The sequence below is a fragment of the Myotis brandtii genome, unplaced genomic scaffold (assembly GCF_000412655.1).
Source record: "Myotis brandtii unplaced genomic scaffold, ASM41265v1 scaffold630, whole genome shotgun sequence".
Classification (NCBI taxonomy): Eukaryota; Metazoa; Chordata; class Mammalia; order Chiroptera; family Vespertilionidae; genus Myotis; species Myotis brandtii.
In genome coordinates this window covers 3,036,518-3,060,163 of record NW_005370412.1, presented here as the reverse complement: position 1 = coordinate 3,060,163, position 23,646 = coordinate 3,036,518, and the positions used below count along the sequence as shown (strand labels likewise).

The 23,646-nt window shown below is 37.0% G+C and overlaps 1 protein-coding gene and 1 pseudogene across 2 annotated transcripts in view; one reads left to right on the top strand and one right to left on the bottom strand.

The window, feature by feature from the left end:
- The window catches only part of RASAL2 (RAS protein activator like 2), a 168,568-nt gene that overhangs the window by 4,520 nt on the left and 140,402 nt on the right, over positions 1-23,646 (top strand). The window lies entirely within an intron of this gene.
- LOC102260265 lies at positions 3,156-3,612 on the bottom strand (annotated as a pseudogene).

The following is a 23,646-nucleotide window of genomic DNA, read 5'->3' as shown; positions in this document are numbered from 1 at the left end:
TATGGGCCGTGAGGCTACAGTGGGCACAGGGGCGGGTCTTGGCCCATCCTCCGCGCCCCTGCCTGGCCCCTTCCGCTGTAGCCCCCTGTCTTGTCTGCCGGCAGACCCGCTCCTGCTGCCACCACTCCCATGTGTTGGTGACGCTGGCCCCACTCAAAGCCCGCTGATAGTGTGGAGCGATTGGGGCTGGCGCCATCAGCCGGTGCGAGTGGTGGCTGCTGCCACAATTGCCCCTCAGGAGCAGGGGGAGGTGTTGAAGCCCTCAGGGGCAATCGGAGCTGGCAGCCACCGCTCACACCCACTGACAGCGCCGAGCAATCGGGACTCGTGCTGAGCATTCGGGACTGGCACCAGCAGCGAGCGAAAGCTCTGGTTGCAGGTGCGAGCGGCAGCTCTGGCACTGGCAGCGGGTACAAACAGTGCTGGTGCCAGTAGCAGGTGTGAGTACTGGGCAGGACCACAGTGCATGGCAGCAAAGAATTTTCAATAACCACCAGAGGCTTGCCCTGATGACAGGGACTGGCGCCCCGCCTTGGTCTGGCATCTCTGCTCACCTGCTCCACTGTCCCGCTGCCACGGCCGACACCCGCCATGTTCCATGCTCTGCCGCCTGCTGCCAATGGCCTGGTGGTCAACGCACATCATAGCAACTGGTTGTTCAGTTGTTCTGTCGTTTGGTCTATTTGCATATTAGCCTTTTATTATATAGGATGTGCAGCTTCCTTACTTATTCTAGGGAACCAGTAACCATATTAGAAAAAAAAGTAGGCTAAGTTCACAAGAAGTACATATAATAAACAGTGGTAAAGTCTCGTTAGTATAAGAACTTACCTAGTGCCTAGATCTTTTCTATAATTGGAACTTCTGTTTGCTTTATATTATAATCAGTTAACAATAGATGTTTCTACAAATTCAGAGAAATGTTTTCTTCTTACTATTTCTCCTAAGAATCTGTGTTTCAGCATGCATACCACCTTTTCAGCTAACATTTTGTCATCCATCTGTTGCATCTAAGCTGTCCTGAAGTTGTTGATCCAATATTTTGTCATTTATGATATTTATGTTGTCTGTTGTTAAGCAGCTTTGAAGTTAATAAGTTTTAAAAATTAAAGCAATGAACTTCAATACTTTAGGCTACTTATGTATAATTCTACTGTATTTAAAATTATTCAATATATCAATATAATTCTTTCATTAAAATTTTTTTTATTGATTTCAGAGAGGAAAGAGAGAAACATCAATGATGAAAGAGAATCATTGATTGCTGCCTCCTGCACGCCCAACTGGGGATCCAGCCTGTGACCAGGGCATTGCCTTGACCAGAAATTGAACCGTGACCTCCTGGTTCACAGGTTGATGCTCAACCACTGAACCATGCCAGCTGGGCCTTTCATTTTCAATAAATGTATTCTGGGTATATTAATCTGCTAAGGCTGCCATAACAAAATACCACAGAGTAGGACAGACTATATAGCTTAAAAAACAGAAATTTATTTTCTCACAATTCTACAGGCTAGAAGTCTTAAGATCAAGGTGTGGGTGGGTTGCTTTCTCCTGAGGCTTTGTCAGCTTGCAGATGGGTCTGTCTTTTTGTTGTATTCTCACTTGTCCTTTCTTTTGTTCATAGGTGCCTTCATTGTGTCTTCCTCTTTTAAAAGACACCAGTCCTATTGGATTAGGGCCCCATCTCATTATGACCTCGTTTAACCTTAATTACCTCTTTAAAGCTCCTATGTCCAAATATAGTCACACTGAGGGCTAGGGCTTCAACATATGATCTTTAGGGGGACATAGTTCAGTCTGTAACATTAGGGAACAAAGGTCTCAACAATGATGAGGTTATTAATGCAGTATATTAGTGTAAAACTTAAAGTGTTGCATGACATAGTCACATATATGCTCAAACTTTAAAATGCTTGGTTTGTCAACCTCTGGGTACTTTATACACAGTTATATGGTTTAATCCTCTGAATAATCCTGTGGGGGTAGTTATTCTCGTTTTAAAAGTAAGGAAGTAGAAACTCAGAAAGGTTCAGTTACTTCTCTATGACTACCCAGCTAGTCAGTGGTGAGTCCCAGGTCCTTCTTATTCCAGGTCTCTTTTCTTACCCTTCCATTTTTGTGGATTCTGAGCATATGATGTTTGAGAGGTTTTCAAAAACCTGGGAGTTTCTGCCCAATGAGCACCGCAGAATAATGGAGCAAGAGGAATATAGGAGTAGAGATCAGCGCATGGAAGTTGGAGCCAAGGAGTAGATGAAATCGCTCAGCTCTGTGTGTGTGTGTGTGTGTTTGTGCGCGCACACGCGTGCGCGCGCACGCGTGGGAGATGTAGTGTAGAGGCAGTCAGAATGTTAAATTAAGACTAGCGTTCTGACCTTGGCATGTTTGATCATCTTATTCCAGGCTAATCAGAAGCTATTAGCTGAACCACTCAACTTTCATGATTATAGACTTAGAGTTTACCCATAGTGGTGGCAATTTTAATGTTCTTACTTTATATACACACACCTTATTTTTTTTTTATTCTTTATTGTTTAAAGTATTACATACGTCTCCTTTTTCCCCATCGACGCTCCCTGGCCACTCCCACCCCCCAGGACATTCCCCCACCGCCCCAGTGTCTCTGTCCATTGGTTATGCTTATATGCATGCATACAAGTCCTTTGGTTGATCTCTAATCCCCCTCACCCCCCTCGCCATCCCCTGCCGTCCTTCTGAGGTTTGATGATATGTTTGATGATTCTCTGTCTCTGGGAACCTCCATTCTACTTTCTGTCTCTATGAATTTGACTACTCCAGGTATCTTACATAAGTGGAATCATATCATATTTGTCCTTTTGTACAATTCAGTTGTTTTGAGTATATTCACAGAGTTGTTCAGCCACACTGCAATAAATTTTATAACACCAGAAAAAAAATTCAGTACCTATTAGCAGTCACTTCCCAGCATGCCCTTAACCCCCCACCAGTGTTTGTGGGTTTATTCCCAGATCCAAGTCTTTTTGTTAAAGATAGGCAGAGTCCATAGGTAACCACTAATGTACTTTTGTCTCCCTAGATTTATAGATTTGTCTACAGATTTCATATAATGGAATTATACAATGTGTGGCCTTTGTGTCTGGCCTCTTTTTTTTTGGTTTGTTTTTAACTTGTGGACATTTTAATGACCTTCCCTCCATGTAGCTTCAAGCTACCAGGACACAGGCCCCACCAACACCCTTAATCTTCTCCTCAGCTCTTCTGCTGAAGAATTTGGCCTTCACAGTGACAGGCTGCTTTGGGAGCTTTCCCTTCCCCAGAACTTTGTAGGAGCCCGATCACACCACATCAGTGATAGGAGCAGCTCCAGTCTTGCTTTTGGCAGTATTTACCCGTGTCTGCTCACTGACCAGGGACCACAGTTTTTCAAGGTTGACGGGTTGGGCAGAAGCTCTGGTTCCTCTTTAAGTGGTAATGCCTCATATCAACTTTCCCAAAGGAACCTGGGTAATATTTGTTGAAGTTGATCCTGTGATGATGCAAGCCACCAGCATAACCCTTTCTTCCCCAATGCTTCCTGTGCTTATAGATGTGGCCGTGGCTCACGTGGCCCTGAAGTCTGGATGGCATGCCAGTGGCTGAGGTGCAAGAGCTGGCCTCTTTTATTTAGCATAATACTTTCAGGGTTCATCCATGTTATAGCATCTATCAATACTTTTTTCTTTTTATAACTAAATAATATTCTATTATGTGGCTACACTACATTTTTATTTATGTATTCACCAGTTAATGGACATTGAATTGTGTTTTTGGCTATTGTGAACAATGCTATGAAAAGTCATGAACAAGTTTTTACATGGATATACTGGTATGTTTTCATTTCTCTTGGATATATTTACACTTATATTTTGTAAAGGACATATCCTGATCCAAAAATAATGATTTGGTGTTTTGAGACCTTAAGTCACATTTCGTTTTCCATTTGTTGTCTAAACACGCGACAGTCTTGCTGTTTTATATCTATGTATTTGTTCATTTAATAAATATTTGTACCAGGTATTTATAATACTTTAGTGTTAATTGAATAGTTTCAGTAATTAGCAATTTTTTACACCTGTGCAGAAAATAGAAATATAAGTATGTTTTTAGTTACGTGTGATTTAGTTTCCAACTAAAAGCTTGATTATATTGAACTTGTCGATTTGTCTTCATTGCCAGGGTGATTGTCATATTTTTACCTGAGGCAGTTAGTAGTCAATTTCTCATGCTCAAGGCCGTTATTATCTTTGTGAGGAAGCAAAGAGAAGAGTAATATGAGTAATGACTGAATCTATGATTATGAAACCTTATCCATATGAGTATACAGGTTCTTAGTGACTGAGCTTTAGTCAGTAAACCACAAGCATTTTTCCTGTCTTTCTCATGTGAATTTTCTCATTGACATATCTGTAATTACTTTTTCTCTTAGTTTTTGGATTTGTTGATGATTATTTATTCACTTGTCTTTACAAAATAGAAATCTTGTGTTGTGTCCACGATCTTAGATGTTTTCACCAAAATGTCAAAGTAGTTTGAAGCTTATAGAATACCAATTCAACTATAACTTAGCACAGCACATAACCATAATCTTGGTCAAAATAAAGGGTATTTTGAATGCTATGTGTGTGGTTTGTTGTTCTGGAGAAAAGTAGTATCTGGTGGTTAGAACATATGAGTTGTTGTCAGCATTTGTGGGTTTATTCCCAGATCCAATTGTTGTGTTTTTTTTATTTTGTTTGTTTTGTTTTTTAAGATAGGCAGGGTTCATGCCTGGTATATGTTTAGTGGAATGCGTTATATACTATGGATGTACTATAAGCACTAATAAAGATTTTATACTATTGGCAGAAAAATGTACAGTAAATTACTGACAATATATGTTAAATAATGGTAGCTGTAATGGGTGCTTAGTGATTCTATTCTTTAAGAATTCTTTGCCAAGGGCACAATTAACATTCCTTCCTATTAGTGATGGTATTTTAAGCAAACTATAAAGAACTTTACATCTATATATATATATTTAATTTTTAAAATTGATTTCAGAGAGGAAGGGAGAGGCAGAAAGATAGAGACATTAATGATGAGAAAGAATCATTGATTGGCTGTCTCCTGCATGTTCACTGACTGGGAATCGAACTGTGACCTCCAGGTTCATAGGTCGATGCTCAACCCCTGAGCCACACTGGCAGGGCTATAAAGAGCTTTTTTAAAATTTAAAGTATTTAGACATTACTCTCTGTCCGAGGGACTGTTGAAAATCCTATATAATGGAACTCATCCATTTCACAGTAGTACTTGCCAGAATTTCAGAATAAGGGACATGCTTTAAGATTGTGTGATGATTCTAGTATGTGGAGGCTAGGCACTGATATTCTGGTATTTAAGTTTTATTTAACTTCCATCCTCTTGATAACATCCTAAACTGGTGGGAGTTTTAAAAAATAAGCCCTCTTGTAATATTATTGGTCCTTGAGCTGGAAAGAGCTGTTTTGCCCTTAAAATAAAGTAATAAAAGCCTCATCCTAGCTTATTAAAAACAGTTAAATGGCATTAAAATATTTTTCAATTAAATTTTTATAAATATTTCTTAACATTTTGGTGCCTGGCTTCCTCAATGATAAAGTAAGGTTCTTAACTCAAATTTTTATATTTGATTACTTTATATTTAATATCCACCATTGAGTTACTTTTTATCCTGTGACTTAATTTTAGGGCATGGCCTTTCAAACAGTGTTTTGTTTTCTTTTTAATTCTTTATTGTTTAAAGTAAACAAACAGTGTTTTTATGAACACCCATTTCCATAGTGAACAGGGGTTGGTTGCTAGTAGAAATATCATGATGGTAGCTGGTTTATTAATCCTCTCTAGCCTTTATTTCAATTTATTAGATTGACAAGGCTTAGATATTGCTATTAGTCCCTAGGTTGATACTGTATTCCTGTTTCTGTTTTCTGTAGAATTTTAAATGTATCATTTTGTTCAACTAGAATGAATTTAATATTTCTTTGTGCAATCATCTCTTCATTACATTTTTTTAACCAATGAGGAATTTTCATTTAAACACTGTAATAGAGTCATTTTTGTTATTGTTAGCCAGTTTTCTTTCTCAGCAATAGACTACTTCAAATATTAGACGTGAAAGAACCTTTTATCCAAGACTAAATGGAATTGGAATAATACCACTTAAAATAAATCATTTAAAGCAGTTGCCTGAATTTCATACTAAGAAACATATTAATATATACATGTGTGTATGGGGGGGTAGAGGATGATTAGGAATTTATCTTTAAAAAATATGAAGTAGACCCGGCCAGTGTGGCTCAGTGGTTGAACATCAAACTATGAACCAGGAGGTCATGGTTCAATTCCAGGTCAGGGCATCTGTCCAGGTTGCAGGCTTGATCCCTAGTGTGGGGTGTGCAGGAGGCAGCCGATCAATAATTCCTCTCATCATGTTCTGGTTTAACAACACAGTTTTAAAATATAAGTGCAGGACATAACATGCAAGAAAGAATAAATAATTTTCAATTTATAAACAAAATGAAAAATTAGTATAAATTTATGAATATACCTGAATATTTCTATTTTGATAATCATGCTCTCTCTGGAGTGCTACATGTTAACATTTTAAATGAGTATTATTGATGTAAACTGTGTCTATATTTGGGATCAGATACAGAGTGCTGAGTATTAAAGAATTAAGTGCTCTCGTTGTACAGATATCCAAAGATCTCTGAGCTATGTTATAAAATGAGCAGCAAAGATAGTTGTGTGTTTTTTTAGTTCTTTATAGTTTTCAAACCTTTTCAAATGTGTTATTTGATAATAAGTGCATTGTGAAAAAAATAAGGTCGCTTTGTGTTTGGGGAGAAACACTTTATATATGGGAAAATTCCAGAAGGAAGCTCTTTCCTCTTTTAAGGCAACTGTGGATTTGGAAATGAGAGATGGGTGACCCTGAGAGTTAGAACTGAATCCTTCACCAGTCTCATATATCTACCTGTCTATCTTTACATTAATTTAACTAGAATAAGTTGGGCCTTGATCCTGGGTAAGATTCAATAACTTTTACTTAATATCTTCCCTTCCTCTGTCAGCGATGGATGACCAAAGATTGCACTGGGAAAAGTGAGTGTAGGGTGGCAAACAACCTACCAGCATATCACTGCAGTGTCTTGGGCAACATTACTTACTCTTCATATGCTAACTATTCAATGCAAATAATAAAAGTACAGATGAATTTCACCCTCCTCCCCCAAAACATACACACATGGAGTGGTACATGAAGATGCTGTAATTGGATCACTTAGTCTGAAAAGCTCTTTCCATATGATTTTTCTTTGTTCTCTTGCTATGGTGTTTACCTATAGCTCTCTCCTTGTTCAACTGGTCACTTACTCAGGGACCCCTATGCAAAGCACAAAGAGAACTGCCTTTTTTCATCCACAGGTTTGTTTTTTGATTTGTTCATAGTTTTTTAAAAATATTTTTTATTGATTTCAGAGAGGAAGAGAGAAATAGAAACATCAATGATGAGAGAGAATCATTGATCGGCTGCCTCCTGCACGCCCCCTACTGGCAACCGAGTCCGCAACCCAGGCATTTGCCCTTGACCAGAATGGAATCTGGGACCCTTCAGTCCGCAGGTCGACGCTCTATCCACTGAGCCAAACCCACCAGGGCTATTTATTCATAGTTTGTTTTTAGTTTTCTTAGTGGTTGCTCTAGAGCAGTGGTTCTCAACCTGTGGGTCGCGACCCCTTTGGGGGTCGAACGACCCTTTCACAGGGGTCACCTGAATACATCCTGCATATCAGATATTTACATTACAATTCATAACAGTAGCAAAATTACAGTTATGAAGTAGCAACGAAAATAATTTTATGGTTGGGGGTCACCACAACATGAGGAACTGTAGTAAAGGGTCGTAGCATTAGGAAGGTTGAGAACCACTGCTCTAGAGGTAGTACAATATTCGTATTTGACCTCACAGTTTACTGGTATCAACATTTTATCACTTTGAGTATCGTGTAGAAACCTACTTAGGTCTGTCTACCTTTCCCACTTTAAAATATTATCTTGAGTATCAGATGGTATTATGATTTTTGCTATAATAAAATATCTATAAACTCCTGAGGATGATAGAATATATCCTCATATTTCTGTTCTTTTTATTATTTTTTCTTCCTTTCTAATGCTCTAAAATTTCTTTTTATTATTTTCTCTCTGAAGAATTCTCTTTTGCCATTCTTTTTTAAAAAATATTTTTTTATTGATTTTAGAGAGGAAGGGGGGAGAGAGAGAGAGAGAGAGAGAGAGAGAGAGAGAAAGAAAAAAACATCAATGATGAGTGAGAATTATTGAATGGCTGCTTCCTGCATGTCCCACACTGGGGATCAAGCCTGAAACCCAGGCATGTGCCCTGACGGGGAATTGAACTGTGATCTCCTAGTTCATAGGTTTTGAGCTTTCCTTCAACTGAGAATGCCTTAATTTCCCCTTCATTTCACAAGTATAATTTCATCAGGTATAGAATTTGAAGTTGACAGTTTTCTTTCAGCATTTGAAAAATTTTGTTCTACTTTCTTTATGGGTTTAGATGAGAAATCGACTGTCATTTGGATTGGTGTTTCCCTAGAGGTACCATGTCATTTTTTCTGACTGCTTTCACAACTTATTTTTTGTCTTTAGCTTTCAGAAGTTAATTATGATGGGTCTTGTCTTGGATTTCTTTGGGTTTACTCAGCTTCTTTTTGTGTGTGTGTGTGTGTGTGTGTGTGTGTGTGTGTTTTAATCCTCACCCAGGGGGTAGTTTTTCCATTGATCTTCTTTCTTTTTTTTTTTTTTTGAGAGAGAGAGAGAGAAACATTGATGTGAAAGAGACACATCGATTGGTTGCTTCATGCATGCGCCCTACCTTGGGCCGGGGATTGAACATGCAACCCAGGTATGTGCCCTTGATCAGGATCAAATCCATGACCCTTTGGGCCTCTGGCTAATGCTCTAACCACTGAATCACACAGGCCAGGGCAACTCAGCTTCTTGAATCTGGAGGCTTATGTCTTTTGCCTACCCTTTTGGGAGGTCTTCAGCCATTATTTTTTTCAAATACTCTTCTGTCTACTCTATTTCTCCTCTCCTGGAATGCCACTGATAGAAGTATTAGATCTTTTGATATTGTCTACAGGTCTTTTTAACATTTATTTTTTCAGTCTCTTTTCTCTCTGTTGTTCACATACAGTAAATTCTGTTGTTCTGTCCTAAATTTTGCTGATTCTGTCTTCTGTCATCTCCATTCTACTATTGTAGTTCTGCTGTTGTATTTTTGGTCCTATAATTTTCATGCAGTTTTTAATAAATTCTGTTTCTTTGCTAAGATATTCTATTCTTTTTTAATTTGTCCCAAGGTAATTTCCAATTGATTGTGAAGCTTTTTATGATGCCTGCTTTAAATTCCTTCTCAGATTATTAAAACATCTGAGTCATCTTAGTTGATTGTTTTTTTGCATTCATGCTGTGATATTCTTGTTTCTTGGTATGATGGATGATTTTTTTAAATTGAATCTTGAACATTTTGGCTATAAATTGTAGGTCCTGTTTAAGTCTTTTATTTTAGCTGGCTGTCAACCTGTTTGGGTTTAGCATGTAGCTACAAGCCTAATGTTAAAGGGTATGGTTCCTATGACAATTTTCAGATTTTTTGCAGCACTATTTTGGTCTTCTTGGTTTATGTGGGCCTCCTACTCATTTCTGCTGGAGCTGGTTGGGGGAGCAGAAGGAGCTTTCCGGAACAGGCCATCTGTGCCTCTAGGAAGGAGAAGGGAGTCTCCAGCCCATGGGGGCAGGCCTTCTGGGCTGGGATGCTGTGACAGGATCCCCTGCCTCTGGGAGATGGAGAACAATCCCCCAGGCTGGGCTCTTGTTATGGTGGGTCCCACTTTCCAGGACCCCCACCCCCTTCATCTCTGTCCCCTGCTACCTGGTATGTCTTGGTGAGGGAGGGTTGTCTCAGGTCTGGAGGGAAAGGGGTATGTGGTTCCCTTGGCTGCTCACTGTTTGCAGGCCTCCTCACCATACTCCCAGGCTAGTACTGTTGGGCTTGCCTAGTGTTGTCAAAGAAATAAGACTACCCAGACCGCTTTCTGTTGCTTGGGGCAAGGCTTTGGGTCACCTTCTTCTGTTGAACCCGGGGTTATAAGATGTCCTGCCACTATGTTGTTTCTCAAGTCAGTCTTCTTTCTGTTTTCAGAGTTCTATGGCTACCTTTTTAAGTTCCAAAGTGTAGTTTCACTTAGCAGGGACCGGTATGAAAAAATGAGTGTATGCCATTGTCTGGCCCAAGACACTTTCTTAATCCTTTGTTATTCATATTTTTCTTTAGACTGCCTAACCTGTCATAATCTATATCAGTTTTCTGCAGTTGTTAAATGAAATAACTCTTCTATAGCCTTACTTATCAGAACTTTTGTATATGAAATCTGAGTTCTTTTCTAACATAGCTCTCATCAGCTTTGTAAAATCCTATTTCTTTTGCAAGATTAGCAATTTGACTATGCAATGACTTTGTACTCATACAGGATTCAAAAATGATCAAGAAAGGTTCAGGGCTGGATAGTATTCAAGCAAGGGTTGATTTGTATAAGGGGTCATTTAACTCGTGAAATTATTGTTTTCAGTAAACATTTTTATCTGTGAGGACTACTGTGAATACTTACATAAGCAAAAATTTACCTATATATTTATGTCCTTATACTTTATTTTTTTAATTGAAAGTCCTCTAATCTAATATTTTTATTATACAGACAAGTAAAATAAAATTAAAAGAAGACTTAAAAAATGCCTATATAAAGATCTCCTTATAATCTAAACAGAGAAGCTTTGCAAAGGTTGGAAAGGGGCACTGTTAATTACTTTGGGACAACAAGGTGTAATCTGGGTCATGTGGTCATTCAACCTAGATCAAATTGCTGGTTAGTACAAAATCTGTTTTTTGAGACCCCAAATATCCTGACTTCTGTGCATGGCCCCAATGTAGCATAGCATTATGATTATGATCATATAGTGTCATATTACTTTGGTTCAGATCCTGACTTTACTAGTTATTAACAGTATAGCTGTGATCAATTTACTCAAGTTCTCTATGCCTCAGTTTCTTTATATGTAATATGGGAGTAATGATCGTACCCACCTTACAGGGATGCTATGAGACTTAAATGAGATTAGGTATGCTGGTGCTGTTATTACTGTTATTTTAAAATATTCTTACGTTAGAAAAGGCAAGGATTAATTGAGGACTAGTAGCTGTAGTGTAGATTAAGAGCCAAGAGTCTGGGGTTCTATTTCTGTTTTGCTCCTGACTCACTTGGACTGTTTGGGAAACTGCTTAACCTTTTTGTGGCTAAAACTTGCCATCTTAAAGCTAGAAAAATCTTGCCATATGCTCACTTTATGTAAAATGGTAAAGAAATTTTTGGAAAATGCTTTGTGATCTATAGGAAAAGGTGCTTCATAAGTACATAACTTTATTCATCTCAGTATTGACATTAACTTGCTCATTAAATATGTATGGCTTCTAATTTGCTTAACCAGTAATCCAAAATTGTATTAATGTATAATGTGGGGATGTTGACACTTCTGTTAGAACGTTTCCTTTTGTATTTTCTTATCACTTAAAAATATAGATACTTGCTGCTACATTATATTAGAAATATGTGTAAAAATCAGTATGTATAAATTATTGATAATGACTGAACAATAATTTCTCATTTTTCTACTTTAATTAAAATGTAATTTTGATTCTTTTTAAAGAACAAAAGAGGATAGAAGTGGGGACAAGGAATGGTTGATTAATTATAATGAGAATAGAATATGGACTAAACTGTACCTTAAAAGAACATTTAGCCTCTTCTCCTGCCACAGTAGAATTATATTTTAATGAATTCAGTTGAATAATCAGTGATTAAGTAGCTACCATGGAAAAAGGTGAGACAGTTCTAGTATGGAAAATTTACAACAATTTACTTTGTTCTTTCATTATCATTAATGATATAGGTAATCTTTTCAAAGTTTGTGGCAAGTAGAGGCAGTATGTGAAATGAAATCTTATATACAACATTTTGACTATTTTGAATTAGCTAGACTTAGCTAAACGTTTTTATGAGGTTTAAAGAGTTAAATGGTCAGTTTAGAAAAGACATATACATAAATGTTTCAAATTTGCCAAATTGATTTCTTATTGAGGTCTAGAATCAGTGCTAATTTAAAATTTTTTGATAAAGGTAAAAAAGTTTGTTATTTAAGAGAATAAAGCAATTGAAAACTTGTGTAGTCTGAAAAATGTCTTGGGAGGCTTTTTGTTCAAATAATTTTCCTATAATTTACTTTGAGATTATGACTTGTACTGAATGATTTTCATTTCGTAATTCTGAGGAATTGAAAGAATTCAAGATTTGAAAATAAAATTAAGTGGAAAATTATATTCTTAACCTACGAATTGTTGCATTTTAAATGTAAAATTGGTACTATAATAAAAATCCAGGTGTAGATTTAGTCTCTTAAAATTCAGGAGGCCAGAAGTCTATGAAATTTAGGTGTCAGCAGGGTTGGTTCTTTTGAAGGTCCAGAGGGAGAATCTGTTCTGTGCCTCTCTCCCAGTTTCAGGTATTTGGTAGAAATCCTTGACATTCTTTGGCTTCTAGCTCCATTACTATAGTCTGTGTCTCCATCATCACATGGCCATCTTTTTTGTGTGTCTCTTCTGTGTCTCCGTATCTCCCATTCCTCATAAGGACATGAGTCCCACTCCACTAGTATGAACTCTTCTTATCTTGACATTTTACTAGAAGGTCATCAGAGCAGTTATGCAACAGGAAGAAGTAAAAGTCATTCATATTGGGGAAAAAGGAGTAAAACTATCTCTATTTAAAAATAACATGTTCAAGTATAGTAATATCTTAAGAAATCCACTAAAAATTTGTTGAATATATGAATTCAACAAGGTTGCAGGATAAATATGCAAAAATCAATGATATTTATGTATACTTTCAACAAGTAATACAAAATGAAATTCAGAAAGCAATTCCATTCACAGTAGCATCAAAAATAATAAAATACTTAGGAATGAATTTTCAAAAAGAAGTGCAGAATGTTTACTCTGAAGACTTCAAACATAATTGGAAGAAATTAATATAAATACATTTTTTAAATCTCATGTTTATGAATTGGAAGACTTAATTTTAAGAGGCAGTACTCCCTAAAATGATCTACAGATTTAATGCAATCCTATCAGAATGATAGCTGACTGTTTTCTGTTGAAATGATAAGCTAATTCTAAAATTCATACGAAATTTCAAGGAACCAGAATATACAAAACAATCTTGAAAATGAAAAACAACAACAACACAATAGGAGGGCTCACAGTGCCCAATCTTACAGTTACAAAGCAACAGTACAAGATAGGGTAGTATTTGCTTAGGGATAGACATATATGTCAATGGAATAAAATTGAGAGTCCAGAAATAAAACTATGTGTTTAAGGTCAACTGATTTTGAAAACTGTTGCCTGTTTAATGCGGGAAAGAAAAGTATTTTCAAAAATGGTGCTTGGACAGCCAGGCTGGTGTGGTTCAGTGGTTGAGAGTCGGCGCATGAACCTGGAAGTCACAGTTCAATTCCTGGACAGGGTACATGCCCAGATTGAGAGCTCAATCCCCAGTAGGAGGTGTGCAGAAGGCAGCTGATTGATGATTCACTCTCATCTATGTTTCTATCTCTCTATCCTTCTGCCTTCTTCTCAAATCAATAAAAATATATTTTTAAAAAATGGTGCTGGGACAATTTGATAGGCACATGCAAAATTTGAAGTTTGACCTTTACTAGCACACCAGATACATAAAAAACTCAAGATGGATCAAAGCCCTTCATGTAGGTGCTATAATATCCTTAGAAGAATTAATATGGAGGTATATATTCATGACCTAGGCTTTAGCAAAGGATTTCTAGATAAGACTCCAAAAGCCTGAGCCGCAAAAGAAAAGTAGATAATTTGAACTTAATAAAAATTTAAACTTTTATGCATTAAAGGATACCATTGAGAGAGTGAAAAAGATAACCCCACAGAATGGGAGAAAATATTTGCAAATCAAGTATCTTATAAGCAGTTAATATCCAAAATATCCAAGGAACTCATACAACTCAATAAAAAAAAACAACCACACCCAATAATTAAAAATTGGGGTAAGGATTTGAATAAACATTTTTTCAAATGACTGAATGGTATATGAAAAGGTGCTCAATATCACATAATCAGAAATATTCAAATTAAAACCATGAGATAGCACCTCATACCTCTTATGGCTAGTATCAAAAAGACAAGAGAGAAAAAATGCTGCTTAGGAAGTGGATTAAAGGGAACCCCTTTACACTGTTGATGGGAATATAAACTGGTACAGCCACTGTGGGAAACAGTGTGTGGTTCCTCAAGAAATTAAAAATAAAACTACCATGTGATCCAGCAATCCCACTTCTGGGTTGCATATTCAAATGAAACGAAATCATTATCTTGAGGATATATGTATACTCCAGTGTTCATTGCAGCATTATTCACAATAGCAATGATTTGGAAACAAATGTCTGTCTGTGGATGAATGGATAAAGAAAAAATATGAATATATAAACAGGAATATTTTTCAACTTTGAAAAAGAAGGAAATCCTGCCACTTACAACAATATGGATGAACCTGGAAGGCATTATGCTATTTGAAATAAGCCAGACAGAGAAAGACAAACACTGCATTTTATCACTTATATGTGGAATCTAATAAATAACAACAAAGTTGAACTCATAGAAACAGAGTAGAATTATGATAGTCAGGGACTTGGGGGAAATAGAGAAGTTGGTAAAAGTGTACAAACTTGCAGTTATAATATTAAGATCTTTGGATCTTATATAACATGGCGATTATGTATAACATGGTGACCATTCTGGATACTACTATATTGTATAATTGACATTTTCTACGAGAGTAGAACTTAAGTGTGTTCATTCAAAAATAAAAACATAAATATGTGAAGTAATGGATATGTTAACTCAGTGGAGGAATTCTTTTACCATGTATCAAATCATGTTGTATATTTTAAATATATTACAATTTTATATGTGAATCATATCTTATTAAAGTTGACAAAACCCCACATTGACATACCACTTCATACATATTAGGATAGCTAGAATTAAAGAATAGATTATTAACAAATATTGATGAGCATGTAGAGAAATTGAAAACCTCATACACTGCTGGTAGAAATGTAAAATGGTGTAGCTACTTTGGAAAACAACCTCACAGTTCCACAACCAACTAAACGTAGAATAACCATATGACTCAACAGTTGTACTTTTAGGTACTCAGGATAAATGAAAGCATATATCCACATAAAAACTTGTGCAGAAATGTTTATAGCAGCATTATTCATGAAAGCAAAAGGGTAGAAACAACTCAAATTGTATATTAACTGATGAATGGAACTGCATGTGGTATATCCATACAATGGTGTACTAATATCTGCAACAACATGGATGAGTCTTTAAAAATGTTATGCAAAATGAAAGCCACATATTATGTGACTATATTCATATGAAATATTTGAATAGGGAAATATATGGAGACAGAAAATAGATTAGTGGTTTCTTAGGGTTGAGGAAGATGAAATGAAAGTGAGGGTAATAGTTACAGTATTTTGAAGTGATTAAAATGTTCTAATATCAATGCAGGTGATAGTTGCACAAACTGTAAATATACTACAGACCATTGAATTGTGCACTTAAGTGGGCGGATTTTATTCTCTGAATTATATTTCAGTAAAGCTATTATAAAAGAATTGTCTGTTTTCCAAGGTAAATTACACATATTTGATGTCACTGATATTGATTTAAAACTGTCATATGGATTTTTGAGTTTAGTATAGAATACAACTACAAACAGCCTTAGTCTGAGTCACTACAAAAGAAACACAAAAACAAAACCACCAAAAAACTATTTTAGACCTAGTGATCTTACTGGTTGCCTGAAATGTGAGATTTACTTTGCCATCTTAATGATGTCAGTTTTGCTTTTTAAAAATATATTTGGCCGAAATCGGTTTGGCTCAGTGGATAGAGCGTCGGCCTGCGGACTGAAAGGTCCCAGGTTCGATTCCGGTCAGGGGCATGTACCTTGGTTGCGGGCATATCCCCAGTACAGCTGGTACATCCTTTTAATTGAATAAAAAGACCCAGAATAAAAAGTGTAAATGTGCCCTAGCTGGTTTGGCTCACTGGATAGAGCATCAGCCTGGGGTCTGAAGGGTCCTGGGTTTGATTCTGGTCAAGGGCATGTACCTTGGTTGCCGGCACATCCCCAGTAGGAGGTGTGCAGGAGGCAGCTGATCGATGTTGCTCTCTCATCAATGTTTCTAACTCTCTACCCCTCTCCCTTCCTCTCTGTAAGAAATCAAGAAAATATATTTAAAATATATATATATATTTGGTAATTGCCGGAAGCCAATTCCAGCATGACAGCAGGGCTGATTCTGGGAATGGCTGATGTCATTTCCCCAAACCTGAATAGGATACATTAAATTGATTGTTTGCTGCCAGACAGCTCAGGGTATCTTAATCTACATGTTATTGCCTCCTACTGGCCAAACACCCACCTGAACAGCCGTAGGCTAATTCTCTCCATTCTGACAATGTCTCTGTATATGAAACCCTGACCCTTTGAAGTGTATATCTCCACCTCGCCTCAGGACAATTTGTGTTAATAAAAAGCATGGGGTCCTGAGACGAGAAGATCTTAGTTTCCTTTAAACTAGGCTCCTCTGACTCCCAAATGCCTTTCAAAATTATATTTAGTCTCTGGACTCCTATTTAATCTACGCACAGCCTTCTCCAGATTCCAGAACCCTTCTTAATGCTGGAACAAGAGTACCAACAGATAATCATTATTTTAGCACACTCAGAGATTCAAGAAAGTTTGATGTCTTTTATCTTGTGTGTATATGTTTCTAGTTTTACCTTCTTATATAAGTCTTCATTTTGTTAACATTTTATAGAGTTCTAATTAAGACCTCAGCTCAGTATTGTACAAATCAAATTGTGTCAGTGACATGGTAAAACATCATTTACTAGTAACAGGTGTAAATTTAAACCTGAATATGAAAGATGACTCGATAGTAAACCAGAGAAAGACATATAAAGACAATTGTTCTTCAGAAAATGGGTTTAATAAGAATTTTTTTTTTTAGTTTTAGAAAAGGTGTCTTTTTTATTCATCTTATTCTTGATTAAGCTCTTTAGAATTAAGATATCTCAATATATTTACTTAAAATTTTCATTATGTTTAACACTATGACTTTTGCTCCTGCTTTTAAAATCAATTAGATGTGTGAATCACACAAACCTTTTTAGTGTCTTTCAAAGAAGAAAAAAACATGTTAGCTTACAAGTAAAATTATTTTGCATTATTTTATTTCCATAACAAAGTTTTTCTATGTCCTAAATAAATAACTTCACTACAATATCTGGAGTATTAGTTTCCTAATAGTCATACCATCTATACTAATAATAGAGGAATATGCAAATTGTCTGGGATGCTATCACATTAACAGTAATGACCAAACAGCAGGCTGTGTGGGGTGACAAGGCTGGCAGGGGGGTTAGTGAGGGACGACCAAACAACTGAACAACAGGCTGCGTGGGATGACCAGGCCGGCAGAGGCAGTCAAGGGCATGTACCTTGGTTGCCGGCACATCCCCAGTAGGAGGTGTGCAGGAGGCAGCTGATCGATGTTGCTCTCTCATCAATGTTTCTAACTCTCTACCCCTCTCCCTTCCTCTCTGTAAGAAATCAAGAAAATATATTTAAAATATATATATATATTTGGTAATTGCCGGAAGCCAATTCCAGCATGACAGCAGGGCTGATTCTGGGAATGGCTGATGTCATTTCCCCAAACCTGAATAGGATACATTAAATTGATTGTTTGCTGCCAGACAGCTCAGGGTATCTTAATCTACATGTTATTGCCTCCTACTGGCCAAACACCCACCTGAACAGCCGTAGGCTAATTCTCTCCATTCTGACAATGTCTCTGTATATGAAACCCTGACCCTTTGAAGTGTATATCTCCACCTCGCCTCAGGACAATTTGTGTTAATAAAAAGCATGGGGTCCTGAGACGAGAAGATCTTAGTTTCCTTTAAACTAGGCTCCTCTGACTCCCAAATGCCTTTCAAAATTATATTTAGTCTCTGGACTCCTATTTAATCTACGCACAGCCTTCTCCAGATTCCAGAACCCTTCTTAATGCTGGAACAAGAGTACCAACAGATAATCATTATTTTAGCACACTCAGAGATTCAAGAAAGTTTGATGTCTTTTATCTTGTGTGTATATGTTTCTAGTTTTACCTTCTTATATAAGTCTTCATTTTGTTAACATTTTATAGAGTTCTAATTAAGACCTCAGCTCAGTATTGTACAAATCAAATTGTGTCAGTGACATGGTAAAACATCATTTACTAGTAACAGGTGTAAATTTAAACCTGAATATGAAAGATGACTCGATAGTAAACCAGAGAAAGACATATAAAGACAATTGTTCTTCAGAAAATGGGTTTAATAAGAATTTTTTTTTTTAGTTTTAGAAAAGGTGTCTTTTTTATTCATCTTATTCTTGATTAAGCTCTTTAGAATTAAGATATCTCAATATATTTACTTAAAATTTTCATTATGTTTAACACTATGACTTTTGCTCCTGCTTTTAAAATCAATTAGATGTGTGAATCACACAAACCTTTTTAGTGTCTTTCAAAGAAGAAAAAAACATGTTAGCTTACAAGTAAAATTATTTTGCATTATTTTATTTCCATAACAAAGTTTTTCTATGTCCTAAATAAATAACTTCACTACAATATCTGGAGTATTAGTTTCCTAATAGTCATACCATCTATACTAATAATAGAGGAATATGCAAATTGTCTGGGATGCTATCACATTAACAGTAATGACCAAACAGCAGGCTGTGTGGGGTGACAAGGCTGGCAGGGGGGTTAGTGAGGGACGACCAAACAACTGAACAACAGGCTGCGTGGGATGACCAGGCCGGCAGAGGGGGGCAGTTGGGGGCTACCAGGCTAGCAGTGGGGGGCAGTTAGGAGTGATCAGGCTGGCAGGCAGAGGCAGTTAGAGGTGATCAGGCCAGCAGGCAGAGGCGGTTAGGGGTGCTCAGGCTGCTGGTGGGGGCGGGGGGCAGTTAGGGGCGATCAGGCAGGCAGGCAGGTGAGCAGTTAGGAGCCAGCAGTCCCGGATTGTGAGAGGGATGTCTGACTGCCGGTTTAGGCCGGATCCCCGGGATGGGGCCTAAACTGGCAGTCGGACATCCCCCAAGGGGTCCCGAATTGGAGAGGGTGCAGGTTGGGCTCAGGGCCCCCCCACCCCCCTGTGCATGAATTTCATGCACCGGGTCTCTGGTCATTTATAAGAAGTTTGCAGTCGTACCTGCATATAAATGTTGACTTGATAAAGATAGGCACCCTCACAAAATTCAACTTGACAGTGAATGGAAAACACAGCATCTATTTTTGGAGGCTTTACGGGACTTATATAAATCCCACAATGGCTTTCTAAAATTAAAAAAAAAAAAAAGTCTTTTAAGAGCCCTGGCTGGGTAGCTCAGTTGGTTAGAGCATTGTCCCGATACGCCAAGGTTGCTGGTCTACCCCAGTCCGGACACATACAAGAATCAACCAGTGACTGCATCAATAAATGCAACAGCAAAATTGATATCTTCCTTCCTCCCTCTCTCCCTCTATCTCTCCCTCCCTCCCTCTCTCTCAAATCAAATAACATTTTTAAAATTCTTAAAATCTTCTATTTCTCTCCTATATTTTTAGGGTCTTGTAATCGACTCTTTATACACACCATTTAGTTATTTATATTACTGTCTGTTAAAAAATTTAAAAAATGGTAAAATAAACCATTTGCATAAGATTCTGATTTTAAAAGATTAGAACAGTGTAATATTTATCTTCAAAAGTATCAAGGAATGTATAAGTTCCCTAAAATATATTTAATACCTAATAACATGACTTAAAATAGGCATCAAATACAACCTTCATCCAAGGGAGTTTGTAACAAAAATGTTATTTTAAAAAATGCAAAACTGACTAAATAGAAACTCTCTTTGCCCTGTAATCTTAGTATTGTAACTGTCCAATATGAGGTAATATAAGAAGAGCCGCTGAAAGGCATGGCTTTCCATTCATATAGCTCAGAGGTCCCTGCTGCTGCCAGCATCATCAAGCAGCTCTTGCAAACTCTAATTGCAGTCTGTAAATGCTCCCTATTTTTCTTGTGAGTTTCCAGTTTGCATTTTGAAATACATGCTTAAAATAGTTATCTCCTAAATAGAAAAATAAGAACTCTGCAACTGTCAAAACTCTCAATGGCACGTAACTAATGGAAAACATTCCACAAATAAAGTTGATGTAAAGACAATATAACTGTTTAGGTAGAGAGAGAGAGAGAGAGAGAGAGAGAGAGAGAGAGAGCAAGTGCTTAGGTATCAACCTTTTATAACAATTTAGCCCTAAATACCACCTTTTTAAGGAGACCTTTGTAAAGGATTATAAACTTGTTTGACTTTTAACAATAATATAGTTCATCTTTTTAGCCTGTGTTTTGTGTTGCAGTAGTTATTCTAGCTAGAATAAACAAGTTCACATATAAATTTATAGGTGAATTTCAGGTAGATGTTAAGTAAGGAAAAATGACTTTTCTAGGAAAGTCATACAGGAAGAAATTATTTTTAAATATTACTAAAGGGGTACTCCATAACATAGTAGAGCATTACTATAAGGATTAATCAGAAGTGTTTATGTGCATTGAATTTTAAAAATCTGTAATGTATACTTTCATTAAAGGACTCCAGGCTGGCCTTCTGAGAGTCTCTCTATTAATAGGGCTATGTACATTCTTAATCCTCTCTTTTGCTGTCATTAAGTTTAGAATATAAAAATGAATCATCAAATGATTGAGGACTGTTGCTGAGTATATTATTTGGAAGAATGATTGGAGCAAAATCAGTGTCCCTTCTCTGTTGGAAACAGGGACTTAAATAGAGGGAAAGTGTCAGGCTTCTGGTATTGTTAGGAAGGCTGTGCTCCTGAGCTTGTATAACTGCTGGGTATTTAAAGTTCCCGGTATCCTTGGAAACATAAACTGTTTGTGATACCAATTGGTGCTTGTATTTCAGTGATGTCATACAATTTACAGATTCACACAATGGATTTCTTGTTTGTGGACCTACACAGGAGTTTAGATAGTTTTGGAAAAGCAAAGGAATTGAGGCTTAAGAGTGTGTGTGTGAGAAGGAGAAAGGGAGAGAGAGAGTTTTCTTTCAGGCTTTAATTTTACAAATCAGTGACAACTTTACTATCCATTCCGTAATCCTTTGAGTTTGGATTCAACTTTTTTGAAAAAGCAAAAAACATCATCCACTAAATTTCTCATTGTTTTACACTCTTGTGATTGCATTTGAGAAGTATATACACATTTTTGTACTAATAAAAACTTATAGAAAAACAGATGAGGATTAATTGCTCTTCTCAAGTTTACCCATCATCTATTCAGTAGTAAGAGGCTTATAGAGCTGGGAGTATTTAAAAGAATTGGTTAGATTAACACAGTGCATTAAAAGGACTATTTTCTCCCTGTCTGAGTGGTTCAGTTGGTTGCAGCATCGTCCTGTACACTGAAAGGTGGTGAGTTCCATTCCCAGTCAGGGCACATACCCAGGTTCTGGGTTCAATCCCCATTGGGTGTATGGGAGGCAACAGATCAATGTCTCTCTCTCTCTCTCTCTCTCTCTCTCTCTCTCTCTCTCTGGGTTCAATCCCCATTGGGTGTATGGAAGGCAACAGATCAATGTCTCTCTCTCTCTCTCTCTCTCTCTCTCTCTCTCTCTCTCACACACACACACACACACACACACACACACACACACACACACAAAATCAGTGAAAAACATATCCTAAGGTGAGGATTTAAAAAGCGAGGTGGGGAGATACGTAGATTCATGGCACAGTAGTGTACTAGAACCTGTTCAATGGTACCAAATGGAAGTTTTCTTTTGTTAGTGCAAACTCGTGTAGTTTGGTGTGTTTTTTAAAAAATATATTTTGGTTGATTTCAGAAAGGAAGGAAGAGGGAGAGGGAGATAGAAGCATTAATGATGAGAGAGAATCATTGATTGGCTGCCTCCTGCACCCAGCCTAATGGGGATTGAGCCCACAAGCTGGGCATGTGCCCTGAGTGGGGATTGAACCGTGACCTCCTGGATCATAGGTAAACGCTCAACCACTGAGCTGTTTTGGTTGGGCTAGTTTGGGTTTTTTCCCCAAATATTTCCAAGGAAATATTTATTTACATATATCGTATAATCCTGAAGGTCATTCGCAGTTTAAATCTGTTTTTTTCTCTGACATTTTATTACAGTATTTTTAGCATCAATAGTTTTGGATTGGAATAAGAAATGAATTTGTTATATCAAATGTGTGAAGTAAAAAGAATAATGAGAAGTAACATTTACTGTAGGCTTACAATATGCTAGGTACTGTTCTAAATGCTTGAAATTTTTCTTTTAAACCTCACCACATCTCTGTGAGGTAGAAACGATATTGTTCCTATTATAATGATGAGGAAACTGAAGCACCAAGAGGTTAAGTATCTTGACTAGAGTTGCACAGCTGGTAAGCAGAAGAGCAGGGATTCCTTTGTAAGCAGTTTGACTCCAGAGTCTGTGCTCTTAACCATCTGACCATGATGCTTCTCAGTAGCAATGATAATGAGAGCTAAAATTTATTGAGCATTTTTCTCTGTGCCAGAAATTGAGAAATTGTTCTCCATTCTCTCGCAGTGGTTCTCAACCTTCTGGCCCTTTAAATACAGTTCCTCATGTTGTGACCCAACCATAAAATTATTTTCGTTGCTACTTCATAACTGTAATGTTGCTACTGTTATGAATCGTAATGTAAATATCTGATATGCAGGAAGTATTTAGACGACCCCTGTGAAAGGGTCGTTTGACCGCCAAAGGGGTCGCGACCCACAGGTTGAGAACCGCTGTGTCTAGTGTGTTAACTCACTCAAATAACCTAAGTTGGGGACATGGGTTTCATTCTGCTAAATTTCTGTGCTTTGATAGCCTCTTCTCAAAGATCTTTTCAAATAATTCATATGTGCTGAGGATGTAGCTGTCATATACAACCATCCTAACTTCCTCAACAGTTATATATTTTCTAATATTCAATGTATTCAGTGTTCAATAAACAATTATTATTTATCTTTAAAAATTAGTACACAGTGTTAAAAATGTATATATTTAAAGTCAGTATTCAGTACTTACACATTTTTAGTCAATATTCAGTTGGATTAGGCATGGGTGAATACCGTTTTTCATTTCCTTTCTTTCTGTGTTATTATTATTATTTGGTTAAGAATTGCTTTATTTCTTAATTTGTACCTATTACTTATTCCTCTATTCTTATGGAGTTTTGTCAATCTCTCTTTCTCTGTTTCTCTCTGTCAGA